The sequence below is a fragment of the Caretta caretta genome, chromosome 14, assembly GCF_965140235.1.
Source record: "Caretta caretta isolate rCarCar2 chromosome 14, rCarCar1.hap1, whole genome shotgun sequence".
Lineage (NCBI taxonomy): Eukaryota > Metazoa > Chordata > Testudines > Cheloniidae > Caretta > Caretta caretta.
This window is the reverse complement of record NC_134219.1, coordinates 22077340-22096509: the sequence shown is the minus strand read 5'-3', so window position 1 is coordinate 22096509 and position 19170 is coordinate 22077340. Positions and strand designations below refer to the sequence as shown.

The following is a 19170-nucleotide window of genomic DNA, read 5'->3' as shown; positions in this document are numbered from 1 at the left end:
TATGCAATATAATAATCTCATGCTTTAAATGACCTACTCTGTTAATAGTCTCATTTCTTTCTATGCTGAAGTATAAACCTTTTATATGGCTATACACCCACAGATTTATGTGACTCCAAATGGTGACTTATTTTTATGTTTCTCTAGCTTTATGCCCTTGAAAACAACATTACATTGTATTAACTTCTTGTGAACAGTCCATTTGCCAGTTTGATGCAGTTCGAGCACATCTTTCTTGCAACACTGGATACTTCAATCAGATAATCTAATTCCCAGAACAGGATCCAGACTTCATTGCTTTAAGCCTGTTGTAGTTTACAGAAGCTATAAGAAGACTTTGATTCAAACTAATTTGTTTCTATTTTCTACTCCAACTAGAGTAGAGCTTATTGATGGTAAGATTTGACTTGTGGTCTCGAAATAGCATCAGAGAGGGAAGAGTCTCTCATAGTAACAGATTGGTATTAAATATATCACAATGAGCAATAGTTTCTACTCAAATTATTTATTTAGTGGCTTTAAAAAAAAAGTCCTTGGAGAATTTTGAAATGTGTCCAGAGGATTTAGGAGCACAAATCCCACTGAAGGTCAATGGGGACATTTTTTTTTTTTTAAAGAAAAGTACAATTCTTGACACATGTTGTGATCACAAAGTTAACTGCATCTTAACTATGTGAAAATGCAATACACTTGCCTTTGAGAGAAATGAGAGGCTGTGGTTTCGTGACTCACGGGGAGAGGATGGATTTGAAATGATTTACTCATGTCACATTTGGGGTGTGTGTGTGTGGGGAGGGGGTTTAAAACCTCAGTTGCATGCTACTAAGTTCCCAAGAGCAAACTATCTAATAATCTCCTCATTTTCAGACGTGCTGAGCACCCACAACTCCATCTGAGTTCAATGGGACCTGCAGATGCTCAGCACCTTTTGAAGTTGATATCCTCGTGGGACCAGATTTCAAGAACTCGGCACCTTTAGAAGCATCTCCTTTGGGGCCATATTTTCCATGAGTGCTCAGCACCCAGCTCTGGTCACTTTATTCTGGTGTGTAAATGAGTGCTTGGCTTACGTGGATCCTGGACATAAACCAGGTGTCTCAGGGCAGGTCTACCCTAGACGCAGTATATCAGTGCAGCTGTGTCATAGAATCATAGAATATCAGGGTTGGAAGGGACCTCAGGAGGTCATCTAGTCCAACCCCCTGCTCAAAGCAGGACCAATCCCCAACTAAATCATCCCAGCCAGGGCTTTGTCAAGCCTGACCTTAAAAACCCCTAAGGAAGGAGATTCTACCACCTCCCTAGACAACACGTTCCAGTGCTTCACCACTCTCCTAATGAAAAAGTTTTTCCTAATATCCAACCTAAACTTCCCCCACTGCAACTTGAGACCATTACTCCTTGTTCTGTCATCTGCCACCACTGAGAACAGTCTAGATCCATCCTCTTTGGAACCCCCTTTCAGGTAGTTGAAAGCAGCTATCAAATCCTCCCTCATTCTTCTCTTCTGCAGACTAAATAATCCCAGTTCCCTCAGCCTCTCCTCATAAGTCATGTGCTCCAGTTCCCCTAATCATTTTTGTTGCCCTTCGCTGGACTCTTTCCAATTTTTCCACATCCTTCTTGTAGAGTGGGGCCCAAAACTGGATACAGTACTCCACATGAGGCCTCACCAATGCCGAATAGAGGGGAATGATCCTGGCAATGCTCCTACTTATACAGCCCAAAATGCCATTAGCCTTCTTGGCAACAAGTGCACACTGACTGTCATCCAGCTTCTCGTCCACTGTAACCCCTAGGTCCTTTTCTGCAGAACTGCTGCCTAGCAGCTCGGTCCCTAGTCTGTAGCAGTGCATGGGATTCTTCCATCCTAAGTGCAGGATTCTGCACTTGTCCTTGTTGAACCTCATCAGATTTCTTTTGTCCCAATCCTCCAATTTGTCTAGGTTCCTCTGTATCCTATCCCTACCTTCCAGCGGATCTACCACTCCTCCCAGTTTAGTGTCATCTGCAAACCTTCTGAGGATGCAATCCAAGCCATCCTCCAGCTCGTTAATGAAGATATTGAACAAAACTGGCCCCAGGACCGACCCTTGGGGAACTCCACTTGATATCCGCTGCCAACTAGACATGGAGCCATTGATCCCTACCTGATGATCTAGCCAGCTTTCTATCCACCTTATAGTCCATTAATCTAGCCCATACTTCTTTAACTTGCTGGCAAGAATACTGTGGGAGACCGTATCAAAAGCTTTGCTAAAGTCAAGAAATAACACATCCACTGCTTTCCCCTCACCCACAGAGCCAGTTATTTCATCATAGAAGGCAATTAGGTTAGTCAGGCATGACTTGCCCTTGGTGAATCCATGCTGACTGTTCCTGATCACTTTCCTCTCCTCTAAGTGCTTCAGAATTGATTTCTTGAGGACCTGCTCCATGATTTTTCTAGGGTCTGAGGTGAGGCTGACTGGCCTGTAGTTCCCCGGATCCTCCTTTTTCCCTTTTTAAAAGATGGGCACTACATTAGCCTTTTTCAAGTCATCCGGGACCTCCCCCTATCGCCATGAGTTTTCAAAGATAATGGCTAATGGCTCTGCAATCACATCAGCCAACTCCTTTAGCACCCTCGGATGCAGTGCATCCGGCCCCATGGACTTGTGCTCATCCAACTTTTCTAAATAGTCCTGAACCACTTCTTTCTTCACAGAGGGCTGGTCAGCTCCTCCCCATGCTGTGCTGCCTAGTGCAGTAGTCTGGGAGCTGATCTTGTTCGTGAAGACACAGGCAAAAAAAGCATTGAGTACATTAGTGACAGAGGATGTGGAAAAAGCTAGGTTGCCTCCCTCATTCAGTAAGGGGCCCACACTTACCTTGACCTTCTTCTTGTTGGTAACGTACCTGAAGAAACCCTTCTTGTTACTCTTAACATCCCTTGCTAGCTGCAACTCCAAGTGTGATTTGGCCTTCCTGATTTCACTCCTGCATGCCTGAGCAATATTTTTATACACCTCCCTGGTCATTTGTCCAATCTTCCACTTCTTGTAAGCTTCTTTTTTGTGTTTAAAATCAGCAAGGATTTCACTGTTAAGCCAAGGTGGTCACCTGCCATATTTACTATTATTTCTACACATCGGGATGGTTTGTTCCTGCAACTTCAATAAGGATTCTTTAAAATACAGCCAGCTCTCCTGGACTCCTTTCCCCTTCATGTTATTCTCCCAGGGGATCCTGCCCATCAGTTCCCTGAGGGAGTCAAAGTCAGCTTTTCTGAAGTCCAGGATCCGTATTCTGCTGCTCTCCTTTCTTCCTTGTGTCAGGATCCTGAACTCGACCATCTCATGGTCACTGCCTCCCAGGTTCCCATGCACTTTTGCTTCCCCTATTAATTCTTCCCGGTTTGTGAGCAGCAGGTCAAGAACAGCTCTGCACCTAGCTGGTTCCTGCAGCACTTGCACCAGGAAATTGTCCCCTTCACTTTCCAAAAACTTCCTGGATTGTCTGTGCACTGCTGTATTGCTCTACCAGCAGATGTCGGGGTGATTGAAGTCCCCCATGAGAACCAGGGCCTGCGATCTAGTAACTTCTTTTCATTGCCAGAAGAAAGCCTCGTCCACTTCATCCCCCGGTCCGGTGGTCTATAGCAGACTCCCACCATGACATCACCCTTGTTGCTTACACTTTTAAACTTAATTCAGAGACTCTAGGGTTTTTATGCAGTTTCATACTGGAGCTCTGAGCAGTCATACTGCTCTCTTACATACAATGCAACTCCCCCACCTTTTCTGCCCTGCCTGTCCTTCCTGAACAGTAAATATCCATCCATGATAGTACTCCAGTCATGTGAGTTATCCCACCAAGTCTGTTATTCCAATCATGGCATAATTCCTTGACTGTGCCAGGACTTCCAGTTCTCCCTGCTTGTTTCCCAGGCTTCTTGCATTTGTGTATAGGAACTTAAGATAACTCACTGATCGTCCTGCTTTCTCAGTATGAGGCAAGAGTCCTCCCCTCTTGCGCTCTCCTGCTCGGGCTTCCTCCTGGAATCCCACTTCCCCACTTACCTCAGGGCTTTGGTCTCCTTCCCCCAGTGAACCTAGTTTAAAGCCATCCTCACGAGGTTAGCCAGCCTGCTTGCAAAGATGCTCTTTCCTCTCTTCGTTAGGTGGAGCCTGTCTATGCCTAGCAATCCTTCTTCTTGGAACACCATCCCATGGTCAAAGATATCACTACATCTGGTGAAGATGCTCTATGCTGACAGGACAGTAGTGAAATTGCGCTGCTCAGAGGGATGTCCTCCTTCTCACGCCCTGGAGCAATGTAAGTTAGAATGACTTAAGTGGTAGTGTAGACCTGCCTTTGCTGTGTAGTTGCTGAAGATCTTCTCTCCGGTGCTGGTTTGTGTGTGGGCAAGCTTTACCGACTGAAGCTAAATGCCCACACAATGGGTCACAGTGACGTAACTAAATCAGTTTCTAAACCCATCCAATTAAATTGGTACAACCGTCTCATGTGGACGAGGCCTCAGCTATTAGACTGAGGCCTCAGGCATAGGCAGCATGGAGCTGCTGCACCAGAAGCAGCTTTGGAGAGAAGGGGGGTTATGGCAGGAAGGGTGCAGCTTATGTCCCCCTTTGCGCCTGTCCTAGTGAGTGGGAGGAGAGAGCCGAGGCTCAGCCCATTCCTCTCCCCTCTGTCTACTCCCTGCCCACTGGCTGTAAGCAGGGGGGCAACTGAAGAGCAGTGGCTGTCCTCCACACCATATCTGGATCCAAGAGCTGGGTAGGTTGAACATGGGGATATTTCCCTGCTTTGCCAAGTAAGACTGTGAAAAATGAAGGGTGGGCGGGGGTAGCTCTCCTTTATGGACACCCAGTTAGCTGTAAAATTCCTCTTGGTAAAGCAAGCAGAGAAGAGCTACCTGTAAAGGGTTTAAAAAAGTCCCCTAGGTAAAGAAAAGGACACCTGACCAACAGAGCCAATTGGAAGGCTAGCTTTTTAAAATTGGGAGGGAAGCTTTCCCTTTGTGTCTGTGGTTGCTCTCTCTGGGCTGAAGAGACAGGGCAGCAGGAATGCTATGTAAAGTTTGAACCAATTATGAAAATCATCAATCATATCTAGTTTCAGAGTAACAGCCGTATTAGTCTGTATTCACAAAAAGAAAAGGAGTACTTGTGGCACCTTTAGAGACTAACCAATTTATTTGAGCATAAGCTTTCGTGAGCTACAGCTCACTCTAGAACTACTTCTAACAACCCAAATATGTAAATAGATTAGGAATATTTAGAAAGATGTGATTAGGTTTTTTTTTTTTTTTTTTTAAGGCTTGTGGGTTCCTCCGTGCTTTTGTTTACTTGTAACCTTTAAGTTGAATCCCCAAGAAAGTTATGTTGGGTGCTTAATTTTTGGAATTGCTCTTTTAAAATATACCAAAAGCCTAAAATCCAGATGTATTTTCTTTTTGTTTTTAATAAAATTTACCTTTTTTTTTTTTAAGAACAGGATTTAGATTGTTGTGTCCTCGGAGGTTTGTGCCTATGCTGTTTGATTAGCTGCCGGCAACAACTAATTTCCTTTTTCTTCTCAGCACTTCCCCGGGGGTGGGGGTGAAAGGGCTTGAGGGTACCCTACAGGGAGGAATTCCCAAGTGCTCCTTCCTGGGTCAAAGGGTGGTTTTTTGTCTGGGGTTTTTTTGCATTGGGGGGGGTGGGGGTGGTAGCATTTACCAAGCCGAGGTCAGAGAAAAGCTGTGACCTTGGTAGTTTAATACAAGCCTGGAGTGGCAAGTATTAATTTTTAACATACTTGCAGGCCCCCACCTTCTGTACTCAAAGTGCCAGAGTGGGGATTCAGCCTTGAGAAAGACTAAGGCACAATCTGGTTCTCAGGATTCACTCAGGCCTCTTTGAAACGTATGTGACTTTTGCCTGAGTAAGAACTGCAGAATTTGGCCCTCTGTGAACCACTCTTCTGTCTACAGTGAGAGCAAAGTCCTATTTCTCTAAAGCTGAAAGTCACTCCTGTCCGTGCAGGAAAACAGATGGTTGGAGGGGGAGTAATATACATATAGTGAGATGATTACAATTCCAGAGCTGCAAAGACATCTGAGGCCATGAAGCAATCTACTTGAATGTGAACTTTGGCAAGGAACCCAGATTTCTGGAGAAACAATCACTCATGCAAAATAAAAACTCACATATACACACACCGCTAGATAGGGAATGAGAGAGACAAGGCGGCTGAGGTAATCTTTTATTGGACCAACTTCTGTTGGTGAAAGAAAAATGCTTTTGAGCTTACTCAGAACTCTTCTCAAGTCAGGGAAAAGTACTTGGAGGGTCACCGCTATATACAAGGTGGAACAGGTTGTTTTAGCATAAGTAGTTAATCTGTTCTACTATGTATCTAGCTGTGAGGCAGAATACGTTTCTCAGACCAGAAGAGTTCTGTGTAAGCTCAAACTTCTGTCCCCAACGGAAGTTAGTCCTATAAAAGAGATTACCTCACCCACCTTGTCTCTCTCTCATCCCTACAACACTGCAAACACATAAGTAGCTACGAGACCGGAGCAAAATATTTGGTAGGGCTACTAGTGCCATTCAAGCAAGTGGAATATAGAATATTTGATGTTCCCTCCTATTTAAGGGGATCGGGGGGGGGGGGAGGGGGAATAGTTCCATAACGTCTCACTAATAGAGCATTTCAGTTTATGGCTTTTTGTGTTTGGAATTTAAGGTCAGATGGGGACTAGATGTAGTGAAATTGCTGGGATCTAATGCTCTGCTGTCTTTCACCCTGTGTTGTCTTTGACACCTGTGAGAGGTGGGGGTCAGGTGCTAGCAGCCTGATTTGGTAGCATTTATCACTATTTTGCAGGGCCATAGATAACAAGGCTCAGTCTTTTTCTATTCTAAAAAATGAATATGTAATAGTGGGACCTTCTCACTAGGTTTTTGTACATGTGCTGGGTGAGGTCTGCTTATGCCAGGGCAGAAATCGGTCTTTGGCTGCACTGGTAGTCAGAGTAACAAGTGGCAAACTTCTCAGCCATTAATTGTTAATTAAGTTCCAGTTGGAGGCTAGATGCTGCTCTGTTATACCTCATGGATAGAATTGGTGTTGGAAAGATGTAACACAGGACATAATTGGAAGACAATGGCTTGTACAGGTGTATCAGAGGGCAGAATTTGGCCTGCAGACGCTGAGAGATTCCAGGCTGAGTTTGCAAAGTTGGCAGTCAGACAAACCATCATTTTACTGAGCTGGTTACATCTGGTATCTATTGAGGGACAAGAAACACTGGGCCTTGGGCTAGTGTGTGTGTGTGTGTGTGTGTGTGTGTTTGCTTTTTGTTTTTTTCTTTATATAAAGTGGGGGGAGGGCACATGGGTCCCATGGCTGAAATTTTTTAGCCACCATCACTTTTGTGGCATTTTGATGAGGAATTTCATGAAATTCCTCACTTTTTGCCACAAAAAAACAAAACAAAAAAACTTTCCTCTTACCCCATATCAGTTGGTATCCCAGATCTCACACCAAAGACGACATCCATAGCCAGTTCTGTAATAAACTAACTCCAGGTTTATTATCTAGGAAAAAGAAATGAGTTATTTATAGGTCCAAGCAAGCATGCAACACAAATGAGTTGTAAATTCTAAGAGTGACAGCGTTGTAGTGATCTGTCAATTCAAAACGTCACTCAGGGCAAACCCAGGGATAACCCTGGGGGAATCTCTCACTTCACTTCAGAGTTTCTGGTCCTGTGACTGTTCAAATAGCAAAGCGATGAAACATTTTCATGTGACCCTGCTTCCTTTTACATTTGGCCTTCCAGTCCATGGCTCGAGCTCCCTTGCATGTAGCATTTGCAAGGTGCGATAGGGCCACGCACCAAGCCTTTGTATTGTGACTTTTTTAATGGCTTGTTTAATCTTTATAGCCTGCCTGAATGGGCGAGGGAGGCAATTCCCTTGCCTGGGTTCACAAGCTCAGAGCAAACATTTTTAAAGTTATCAAGCAAAACTTACACATCATCTTTTAGCATGGGATACAAAACTGATGTTTTGTTGGTAAAGATGGATCTTTACCAACAAAACTGATGTTTTGTATCCCATGCTAAAAGATGATGTTTTGTTGATAAAACTGATGTTTTGTTGGTAAAGATGGAAACTTTTCAAAGAAAATAGCAATCGTCATAGGGGCAGTGATTTTGTATTAGGCACACTGGGACTCAAGGACAAAGTAATTACCCTCACTGTTTTTTTAATAAAAAGAAAAGGAGTACTTGTGGCACCTTAGAGACTAACATTTATTTGAGCATAAGCTTTCGTGAGCTACAGCTCACTTCATCGGATGCATGTCACCTTGTTGCCTTGAGTCTCCGCTAGGCCCACAGTCATGCAGGGAGCTGTAAAATGGGGCACAAGCTGTCACCTGGAAGCAGAGGAGCGGTGGCAGAACCGAGCTTCCAGGGAGCTAATGGCTGCATCTCCTGGAGAAATGGCTACCAAACACTGAGTAACTAAGGAATGCACTAGAGACTAATATTTCTGGAGAGTTTTCTCTTTGCTGTGTAGCAATCAATGTCTCCTGAGCATGAGAAGACTCCAAGGAGGGGGAAAGCTGCCAAAACGACTCTGGGGTCCCAGAGCTTTGCTGATGGCACTGCAGGGAAACCCTACAGAGAGGCTTTCTGGAGAAAGGCTGAGTGAGGATTTGCCCTCTAAGTCCTCAGCCCCGTTCTGCATGCAACAAAGGCTTCAAGAGAGAAGCATGGTGCCAGACTACATGCATCTGGTATCTCATAGCTGGAAACAGACAGACAGAGACTCAGCTGATATAGAATCATAGACCTTAAGGTCAGAAGGGACCACTATGATCGTCTAGTCCAACCTCCTGTACAACGCAGGCCACAGAATATACACTGACAAAGCTCTAAGGAGTGGAATGGAGCTATGCTGGTTTACAAGAGTGGAATCCATTGGAGCTATGTTCTTCCAGATGGGGAGGAGACAAATTCCATTGTTCTCCCAGCAATCCCTGAGTCAGGGGGACATTGACTCATGGAGCTAGTTACACAAGAATGCCAGTGTTTGCAGTATCAAGGCCTTTTATAATGCTTGTAAAAAAGAGCAGGTGAGATGCATGTTGAAGTGATTTTTAAGTTGACAGGGCCCCATGATGGAAATGGAGCAAGACTGAGAATCTAGGCACAATCCTCGCTACCCCAAGCCAGGATCAGACTCCCCAGTACAGCAAGGTATTAAGAAAGTGCCTAACTCCAAGCATGTCAGCCCTAGGCTTATTCCTATGCTCAAAGTCAGACAAGTGCATAAGTACTTGCTGAACTAGGGCTTAGAGCAGTGGTACTCAATACATGGCCCGTGGGCCATACGTGGCCCATCTATCACACAGCTAAGGCCCAGCTGTGTGCTAAAGGCTGCTGGGCCTGTGGGCTGCCCCACTATCTGGCGCAGGAGGGTCCAGGGCCCTGGCTGCCCTGCCCCACAAGGTGGGGTCCGGGCTTGGGGCTGCCCTGCCGTGCTGCCCAGCCCTGCGCTGCAGCGTCCAGACTCAGGGCTTTGCTGCCCTGCTGCTTGACCCCGCCCAGCAGGGTCCGGGGTGGGGGTTGCCTAGTGGTGGGATCAGGGGTGTAGGGGCTGCCCCACAGACCCACACCTGGAGTCTGCTCCTGGCCCCTCTCTGTGGAGGGGTCTGTGGGTGGGCCAGAGCATTGGGCATAGGGGTCTGTAGGGTGATTTCAGTCGGGGGGGGGGCACTGTGGTTGTCAACCTGCAGCCCACAATGATAAATAGGTTTAGAACCACTGCTCTAACTACACTGACATAAGCCCTATGCCTCTCATGGAGGTGGAGTTATTATGTTGGTGTAGTAGGACACTTACATTGGAGGGAGTAAGGCTGTAGTGTAGACGCTGACATAGTTTGACACAAGCAGCTTTATGTGGACCTAACTTTGTAGTGTGGAACAAGCCCTTGTCTACATGCAAAAATCGCACTAGTTTAAATTAAATTGGTTTTTAATCTAGTTTAGTTAAATGGGTGCAAACCTCTATGCAGACACTCTTATTTCAATTTAGCCTAAATTGATTCCTAATTCAGTTAAACTGAAATAAGCCTGATTTAAACTGAAGTAAGTGTCCACACAGCCTTTTGCACCTGCTTGACTAAACTGGTTTAATATCACACCTTAAGCGACACTTGTGTACATTTCTTGTGTAGGCAAGCTCCGTGCATGCACGAGGTGTGATAGATGTATGACTATATGAGTGGTTTCAGAGGAACAGCCGTGTTAGTCTGTATTCGCAAAAAGAAAAGGAGTACTTGTGGCACCTTAGAGACTAACCAATTTATTTGAGCATGAGCTTTCGTGAGCCACAGCTCACTTCATCAGATGTGTACCGTGGAAACTGCAGCAGACTTTATATACACACAGAGAATATGAAACAATACCTCCTCCCACCCCACTGTCCTGCTGGTAATAGCTTATCTAAAGTGATCAACAGGTGGGCCATTTCCAGCACAAATCCAGGTTTTCTCACCCTCCACCCCCCCACACAAATTCACTCTCCTGCTGGTGCTAGCCCATCCAAAGTGACAACTCTTTACATAATCAAGTCGGGCTATTTCCTGCATAGATCCAGGTTTTCTCACTTCCCCCCCACCCCCATACACACACAAACTCACTCTCCTGCTGGTAATAGCTCATCTAAACTGACCACTCTCCAAGTTTAAATCCAAGTTAAACCAGAATATCTGGGGGGGGGGGGTAGGAAAAAACAAGAGGAAACAGGCTACCTTGCATAATGACTTAGCCACTCCCAGTCTCTATTTAAGCCTAAATTAATAGTATCCAATTTGCAAATGAATTCCAATTCAGCGGTTTCTCGCTGGAGTCTGGATTTGAAGTTTTTTTGTTTTAAGATAGCGACCTTCATGTCTGTGATTGCGTGACCAGAGAGATTGAAGTGTTCTCCGACTGGTTTATGAATGTTAGAATTCTTGACATCTGATTTGTGTCCATTTATTCTTTTACGTAGAGACTGTCCAGTTTGACCAATGTACATGGCAGAGGGGCATTGCTGGCACATGATGGCATATATCACATTGGTGGATGTGCAGGTGAACGAGCCTCTGATAGTGTGGCTGATGTTATTAGGCCCTGTGATGGTGTCTCCTGAATAGATATGTGGGCACAATTGGCAACGGGCTTTGTTGCAAGGATAAGTTCCTGGGTTAGTGGTTCTGTTGTGTGGTATGTGGTTGTTGGTGAGTATTTGCTTCAGGTTGCGGGGCTGTCTGTAGGCAAGGACTGGCCTGTCTCCCAAGACTTGTGAGAGTGTTGGGTCATCCTTTAGGATAGGTTGTAGATCCTTAATAATGCGTTGGAGGGGTTTTAGTTGGGGGCTGAAGGTGACCGCTAGTGGCGTTCTGTTATTTTCTTTGTTAGGCCTGTCCTGTAGTAGGTAACTTCTGGGAACTCTTCTGGCTCTATCAATCTGTTTCTTTACTTCTGCAGGTGGGTATTGTAGTTGTAAGAAAGCTTGACAGAGATCTTGTAGGTGTTTGTCTCTGTCTGAGGGGTTGGAGCAAATGCGGTTGTATCGCAGAGCTTGGCTGTAGACGATGGATCGTGTGGTGTGGTCAGGGTGAAAGCTGGAGGCATGCAGGTAGGAATAGCGGTCAGTAGGTTTCCGGTATAGGGTGGTGTTTATGTGGCCATTGTTTATTAGCACTGTAGTGTCCAGGAAGTGGATCTCTTGTGTGGACTGGACCAGGCTGAGGTTGGTGGTGGGATAGAAATTGTTGAAATCATGGTAGAATTCCTCAAGGGCTTCTTTTCCATGGGTCCAGATGATGAAGATGTCATCAATATAGCGCAAGTAGAGTAGGGGCTTTAGGGGACGAGAGCTGAGGAAGCGTTGTTCTAAATCAGCCATAAAAATGTTGGCATACTGTGGGGCCATGCGGGTACCCATAGCAGTGCCGCTGATCTGAAGGTATACATTGTCCCCAAATGTGCTACAATACCCACCTGCAGAAGTAAAGAAACAGATTGATAGAGCCAGAAGAGTTCCCAGAAGTTACCTACTACAGGACAGGCCTAACAAAGAAAATAACAGAACGCCACTAGCGGTCACCTTCAGCCCCCAACTAAAACCCCTCCAACGCATTATTAAGGATCTACAACCTATCCTAAAGGATGACCCAACACTCTCACAAGTCTTGGGAGACAGGCCAGTCCTTGCCTACAGACAGCCCCGCAACCTGAAGCAAATACTCACCAACAACCACATACCACACAACAGAACCACTAACCCAGGAACTTATCCTTGCAACAAAGCCCGTTGCCAATTGTGCCCACATATCTATTCAGGAGACACCATCACAGGGCCTAATAACATCAGCCACACTATCAGAGGCTCGTTCACCTGCACATCCACCAATGTGATATATGCCATCATGTGCCAGCAATGCCCCTCTGCCATGTACATTGGTCAAACTGGACAGTCTCTACGTAAAAGAATAAATGGACACAAATCAGATGTCAAGAATTCTAACATTCATAAACCAGTCGGAGAACACTTCAATCTCTCTGGTCACGCAATCACAGACATGAAGGTCGCTATCTTAAAACAAAAAAACTTCAAATCCAGACTCCAGCGAGAAACCGCTGAATTGGAATTCATTTGCAAATTGGATACTATTAATTTAGGCTTAAATAGAGACTGGGAGTGGCTAAGTCATTATGCAAGGTAGCCTGTTTCCTCTTGTTTTTTCCTACCCCCCCCCCCCCAGATATTCTGGTTTAACTTGGATTTAAACTTGGAGAGTGGTCAGTTTAGATGAGCTATTACCAGCAGGAGAGTGAGTTTGTGTGTGTATGGGGGTGGGGGGGAAGTGAGAAAACCTGGATCTATGCAGGAAATAGCCCGACTTGATTATGTAAAGAGTTGTCACTTTGGATGGGCTAGCACCAGCAGGAGAGTGAATTTGTGTGGGGGGGTGGAGGGTGAGAAAACCTGGATTTGTGCTGGAAATGGCCCACCTGTTGATCACTTTAGATAAGCTATTACCAGCAGGACAGTGGGGTGGGAGGAGGTATTGTTTCATATTCTCTGTGTGTATATAAAGTCTGCTGCAGTTTCCACGGTACACATCTGATGAAGTGAGCTGTGGCTCACGAAAGCTCATGCTCAAATAAATTGGTTAGTCTCTAAGGTGCCACAAGTACTCCTTTTCTTTTTGCGAATACAGACTAACACGGCTGTTCCTCTGAAACCTTTATTAAGACCATGATTTTAGTTTTAGCAAAGTTAAGAATTTAAGCTCCCAGGCTTGTCTTTTGATGCTGTTGTGCAGGATGAAGACTGAGAGGACAGATATGGAGTGATTGTTTTGTGAAAAGTGTTCACCCACAGGTGATATGATGGTTTTTGTATTTTATCATTTTTCGGTGTGAATTAATTTGAGAGGATAGTGTTTGTCCTGTTTCACCCACATAGCTGTTATTGTTCCACTTTGCACTTAGTTGTGACAGCCTGAATATTTTTCCTAGACCTGCAGAAGAGCTCTGTGTAGCTCAAAAGCTTGTCACCAATAGAAGTTGGTCCAATAAAGGATATTACATCACCCTCCTTGTCTCTCTAATATCCTGGGACCAACATGGCTACAACAACACTGCAAACAATCATTTAATCTGACATTCATCCGCATTCCCCATCAGAGTGCAAATAGTTTACCTGAAGCAATAAACTAAAATAAATCTAATTCCTCCTCCCTGCTGTAGCGTATAGACCAGAGGTGGGCAAACTATGGCTCGGGGGCCACATCCGGCCCGCGGGACCCTCCGGCCCGCGGGAGGCTTGCTCCTGGCCCCTCCCCTGCTGTCCCCTCTCCCTGACAGCCTCACCTCGTTCTGCCGCTGGTGCACCGCTGACCCGGTCTCTGTGCTGCGCGGTGGTGGCGGTCGGGTGGCCCGGCTCCAGGGTTGGGGGGGTGTCCGGGGGTGGTGGTCAGAGGGTGAGGGTGGGGATAGGGGTTGGGGCAGGAACAGATGGTTGAATGGGGGCAGGGGTCCCGGGGGGGGGCAGTCAGGAAGGAGGGGAGGTTGGATGGAGTGGCAGGGGGCAGTCAGGGGACAGGGAGAAGGGGTGGTTGGAGGGGGCAGTCAGGAATGAGAGGAAGGGTGGGATGGGGTGGTGGGGGGTGGTCAAGGAGCAGGGGGTTGGATGGGGCAGGGGCCCTGGGTGGGGGGCAGTCAGGAATGAGAGGGGGGTGGGATGGGGCAGTGGGGGGTGGTCAGGGAGCAGGGGGGGTGGATGGGGCAGGGGCCCCGGAGGGGCAGTCAGGAAGGAGAGAAGGGGTTGGATGGGGGGGGGTGGGAAGTTAGGGGCAGGTGTCAGTTAGGGGTGAGGGGTCCAGGGGCAGTCAGGGAGAAGGGGTGGTTGGCTGGGGCAGGGGTCCCGGGGGCGGGGCAGTCAGGAATGAGAGGAGGGGTTGGATGGGCGGAGGGGGGCAGTTAGGGGTGGGGGTCAGGGAGCAAGGGTGGTTGGCTGGGGCAGGGGTCCCAGGGGGGCCATCAAGGAATGGGGGGGTTGGATGGGGCAGGAGTCCTGGAGGGGGGGACGGATAGGAGGTGGGACACGGGCCATGACCCCCTTCCCTAACCAGCCCTCCATATAATTTCCAAAACCTGATGTGGCCCTTAGTCCAAAAAGTTTGCCCGCCCCTGCTATAGACTATGTTAAATAGAAATTAAATTAGGCTTTGACCTGAAGTTAGCTTAAGTGTAGTGAAGTATGGGAAATTGAGCTTGCTGGTGTGAGCAGAAGTCAGAGGTAAGATGGGAAAATAGAAGTGAGCAAGGACCTGCCCCAAGGTTATGCTGTGGCTGTGTTTTGCTTGTAAGTGGTTTCAGCGGGATTTTTAATGAGTGCTTTTAAGAACTGTGACTGTTTTGTTCAAATGCTAGCTACACTGATAACAAGGAAGGACGAGGTGTCTTGCCAGGGCTGTACAGGGATGCTCCCTGGTGCTCCCACTAGCTCCCCAGCCCCAAGTTCAAGGAGATCCCCAGGCCAGCCAGGCCTCCTGAAGAGAATTCGGTTACTAAGCATCTTGTGAGTCCTTAGCAACGCTCCCCCCTCCTCGCTCCCTCCCCTTCCATCCCCTCTTGGCCAATGGGTGGGGCTGGGTTGGTGTGTGTCACAAAGAAGGGGGTGGGCATAGAAGCTGGGGGAGGGAGGGAGGGAGATGCTCTGAGCACTGAGTGAGCTGCAAGCAGCCTGTGGATGCAGAAGGCTCCCTCCCTCTTCAGCAGCAGCCAGGTGAGTGTCTGCACCTCCCACTGCCATCCAGGAGCCCCCCTAGCCAGTGGCTGCAAGGGGGCTTGGGAAGACAGTGAGGAGGGAGCACCTGGCAGGGGCTGCTGGGGACCTACAAACAGAAAGGGACCCACCAAGCACCAGGGCAGCACAGGGGGCAGGAACCCAACCCCCCCCCCCCCGTGTCACTGCCCAGCCTGCATGAGCTTCAAGGGGGATAGGGAAGGGGAGGCAATAATGTAGTAGGGAGGGAATCAGGGGAATTTAGATTGGCCACTCCCCCAAAATCTCCCTTCCCCAGAACGAAATCTGTGTGTGTGAAGTGGGGGACAAGGAGATACTGTTATAGTCCTATAGACAAGCTAGTGGTGGGAGTGGAATCCAGGGAAACTTATCCCCCCAACCCAAGAAAGTACTCTGCACCCCATGTACGTGTTTGGAGGGCTGACAGGGTGCAGCCATTTACCTTTGTGTGTGTGTGTGTGGGGGGGGGGGTAGATGGGTTAGTAGTTTTAGGGAGTGGGTTATACAGGGATGTGGGAAGGAATTTACTTTTAGTAGGGGAGCCAAGGCAACATAGCTCTGTTCATTCCCCAAACCATCTCTTTCCCCTCTTTCTAAATGTGTGTGTCAGCAGGGGAAGGACAAGCATTTATTAGGAGAGGAAAGCCATAGAAATTGTCCTCCAGACTCCAAAACTATTTGTTTCCAAGATCTAAATATGTGCAGTGGGGACAGGGAGAATCCATATTAGGGGGACAACACAATGGCAATAATTGATTAGTGGGATTTGGCCATGGAATTTAATCCTAGCCCTGCCAAAACAGCCAGCTCAAAGGGCCACATTTTGAAAAGTTTTTGCTAATTTGGGGTTTCCAGGTTGAGACACTTTGGTCCTGAATCTTCAGAGATACTGAGCACCCACAGCTTCTGTTGATCTCAACTCAGCAGCATCTCCGGAGATCAGGTGCTAGAGGTCTTAGGTTGAGCATCCACACACCAAGGCAGCCGAGAGGGGTGGGCACTTAAGTTTAATAAATTCACAGATGCAGGGAATGTACTCATCTCATGTACCTCCTCTTACTCATCTCTCTCTTTTTCTGTGGTTTGTATTAGCATTTGCTAAGTTACCTGCTATTTATTATTGCTATTAATAACACTTCACACTTCTCAAGCACTGTTCACTGAGCACGTCAAAGCACTCTCATAGAAGCTAGAGATGGAAAAGACTTAGTAGGTCACCTAGTCGTTCTTTCCAGACATTTGAAAACATGTACAGCATTTCCTGGATCTATAGCAGTTTTCAGACCTGCATGTGGCTTCTTGCCTTCCTCTTCCAGCCCAAATGTTCTGTTCCCAACTCTGAAGTTTAATAGTTTCCTGGCCTCTGAGAATGTCCTTTTCTCCTTCCATGACCTCACTAGTTTTCGTTGGTTGGCATGATCATTTGCAGTATTATGTTCTATATCATTTATATTAGGAATCATTCATTAGTAATAATAATACTTTGCTCTGCTAAAGCAACATTTGTTTGAGCACCCCAAAGATGAGTTATAGATGTTTATTATTGGTTAGTATAGCAGCAGCCTAGACTTTCATGTGTCTTTCCTTCCATGTTGCCTGATTCTGATCTCACACTTTTTACATCTGCATAATTCCACTTGGCCAGATCCTCAGCTGGTTTAAAATCATCATAGCTCCATTGAAATCAAAGGGCTAGCAGAGGGTCTGGTCCAGTGAATTCAATGGTGGTACTCCTGATGTACAATAGTGTATGTTGGATCGGAATCAGGTCTGTAAGCTATCTATTTTGTGGCACTCAGTGGCCCCTATTTTGACCCCTGCACTCCTCTATATTTTTTTTTCTGATGTGCATTGTCATTTGCTAAATATATTAAGACATTATATTTTTCTTAGTCTGCTGCTTCAAGCATGTTGTGTGTCTCCTTTCTAGTCCCTTCTAGGAATGTCAGTTATAAATCATCAGGATTTATTGGTTTTGCTCCTGGGAAGGAACAGGTTTTCTTCCGTTGTTGCTGAGGTGACTAAAACTCAAGAAACCCTCCCTCCACAGAGGTTTAGAACTTTAAATATAAACCAGTCTCTCTCATGGGGAAATTGGCCAGCGTAGGTGTAGTGGAACAATTATACTGCTATAGCTATGCCAGTATAACTCCCTGTCTGGACACTCTATTCTGAAATAGAAGTGACATTATTCTGGTATGACTCCACTTTTTAAGGAATAAAGTCATTTCCCCATGTGGACAAACCCTCCACTGTGGTGCATTGTTAAATAGCTACTAATCTTCACTCCCTAGAGATGGCTCCACTTCATTGGTGGGTAGATCTGTGTTGTGTGTGTGTGTGTGTGTGTGTGTGTGTGTGTGGCTTGCACATAGGTCTATTCACTTTGTACAGTGGCTTAGGATCCATGTGGATAATAGGCATTGTATCAGTGCAGGATCATTAGAATGAAAATACAGCTACATCACATCTCTTTTCCTCTTTGGTCCTGACTCAGAAAAACACCTCAGCAGGTGCTTATATCTATCCCTGTTCAGGAAAGCACTTAAGCACATGCTTAACATGAAGTAAGTGCTTAAGTCCCATTGACTTCAATAGGACTTCAGTGCATGCTTCAGGCTAAGCACCATTCCTGAGCAGGGACCCTTTCCTGAATCAGGACCTTTACTCTTTAGGCCTGGCATACTCCTACAAATGAGATTGACTTAGCCATGTTGTTCAGGCCTGTGAAAAATGGTGCATGTTGAGCAGCATGGTTAGGTTGACCTACCCCCGTGTAGACACAGCTAGGTCAAAAGAAGGATTCTTCCATCAACCTAGCTGCCGCCTTCTGTTGCTGTAGGAAGTGTCTATGCCGCGGGCACTGCAGTGGCGTAGCTGCAGCACTGTAGCTGTGCCTCTGTAGCAGCTGTAGTGAAGACGTACCCTTAGATTATCAATCCCTTAGGACAGTGACTGTCTGTCTGTTCCGTGTTTGCACAGCACCTCCCACAAGGGGCCGTTACAGGGTTCCTAGGAGTTACCCAATACAAATACATCAAAAAATAAACGTATTGATGTTTGTACAATATGAATATTGGAACAGGTTTAATATGTGAAGGGTTTTTATTTAACTGTAAGGAACAAATTTTGGAGAACACATTTTCTATCTTGAATTTCTACGAATACTGTAGCTTTGTCGACGGTATTGTCCATCATCTGCCTGCAGACCGTTGCTCCAACTACAGGAGCTGCTACTATCTTTCTAGGGCAGCCAAAAATCCCTTTTATTTAAACCAGCAATCAACTCTTGTAACCATAAGGGAATTCCCCATCAGCACAACATACCCCTCAGTGTGTTTGTGAATGGATTATGGGTATTGTATACAAGTAAATATTTACCTTTTGAGTGCCATGAGTATTGTATTACTGACACACAATTAGCTAATGACCTCAAAGTGAAAAGAACAATAGCAAACACAGTACAGTATGCAGTTACTTGAAACAAAATTCCCCCTCTCCCCCCCCCCCCCCCCCGCTCCCGGAAAATCCTCTTGTGGGGTCATTCACTCCAGGGTGACAGTGAGGGAAAGTTTATTCAAATGACTTTTGAAGTGTAACAATGGTTAAGAGTGAAAAGGCTGACCTTCAGGTAATTATTCTTTTTTCTCTTTTCAAGAATATTTATTCTACGTTGGTGACTTTGACATCAAATTTTCTCTCCTTGCAAGTCAAAAAAAGATGTTTGCTTGCCTTGCTCCACCTTAGCAACACTGCATTTAGGTTCTGAAAGTGGAGCTTATGTTCTTTCCGCTTGGTATATT

The 19170-nt window shown here is 46.2% G+C and overlaps 1 protein-coding gene across 4 annotated transcripts in view; it reads left to right on the top strand.

Annotated features, from left to right (window-relative positions):
* Nucleotides 1–19170, top strand: part of TEKT3 (tektin 3) — a 156500-nt gene that overhangs the window by 119791 nt on the left and 17539 nt on the right. The window contains exon 1 of one of the 4 annotated variants that reach the window (XM_048817573.1): nucleotides 15264–15346. The exons of 1 other annotated variant lie outside the window; for it this stretch is intronic. The gene's annotated coding sequence lies outside the window, so the exon portion shown is untranslated. 2 more of the 4 variants (XM_048817577.1, XM_048817576.2) reach the window with 2 other exon arrangements.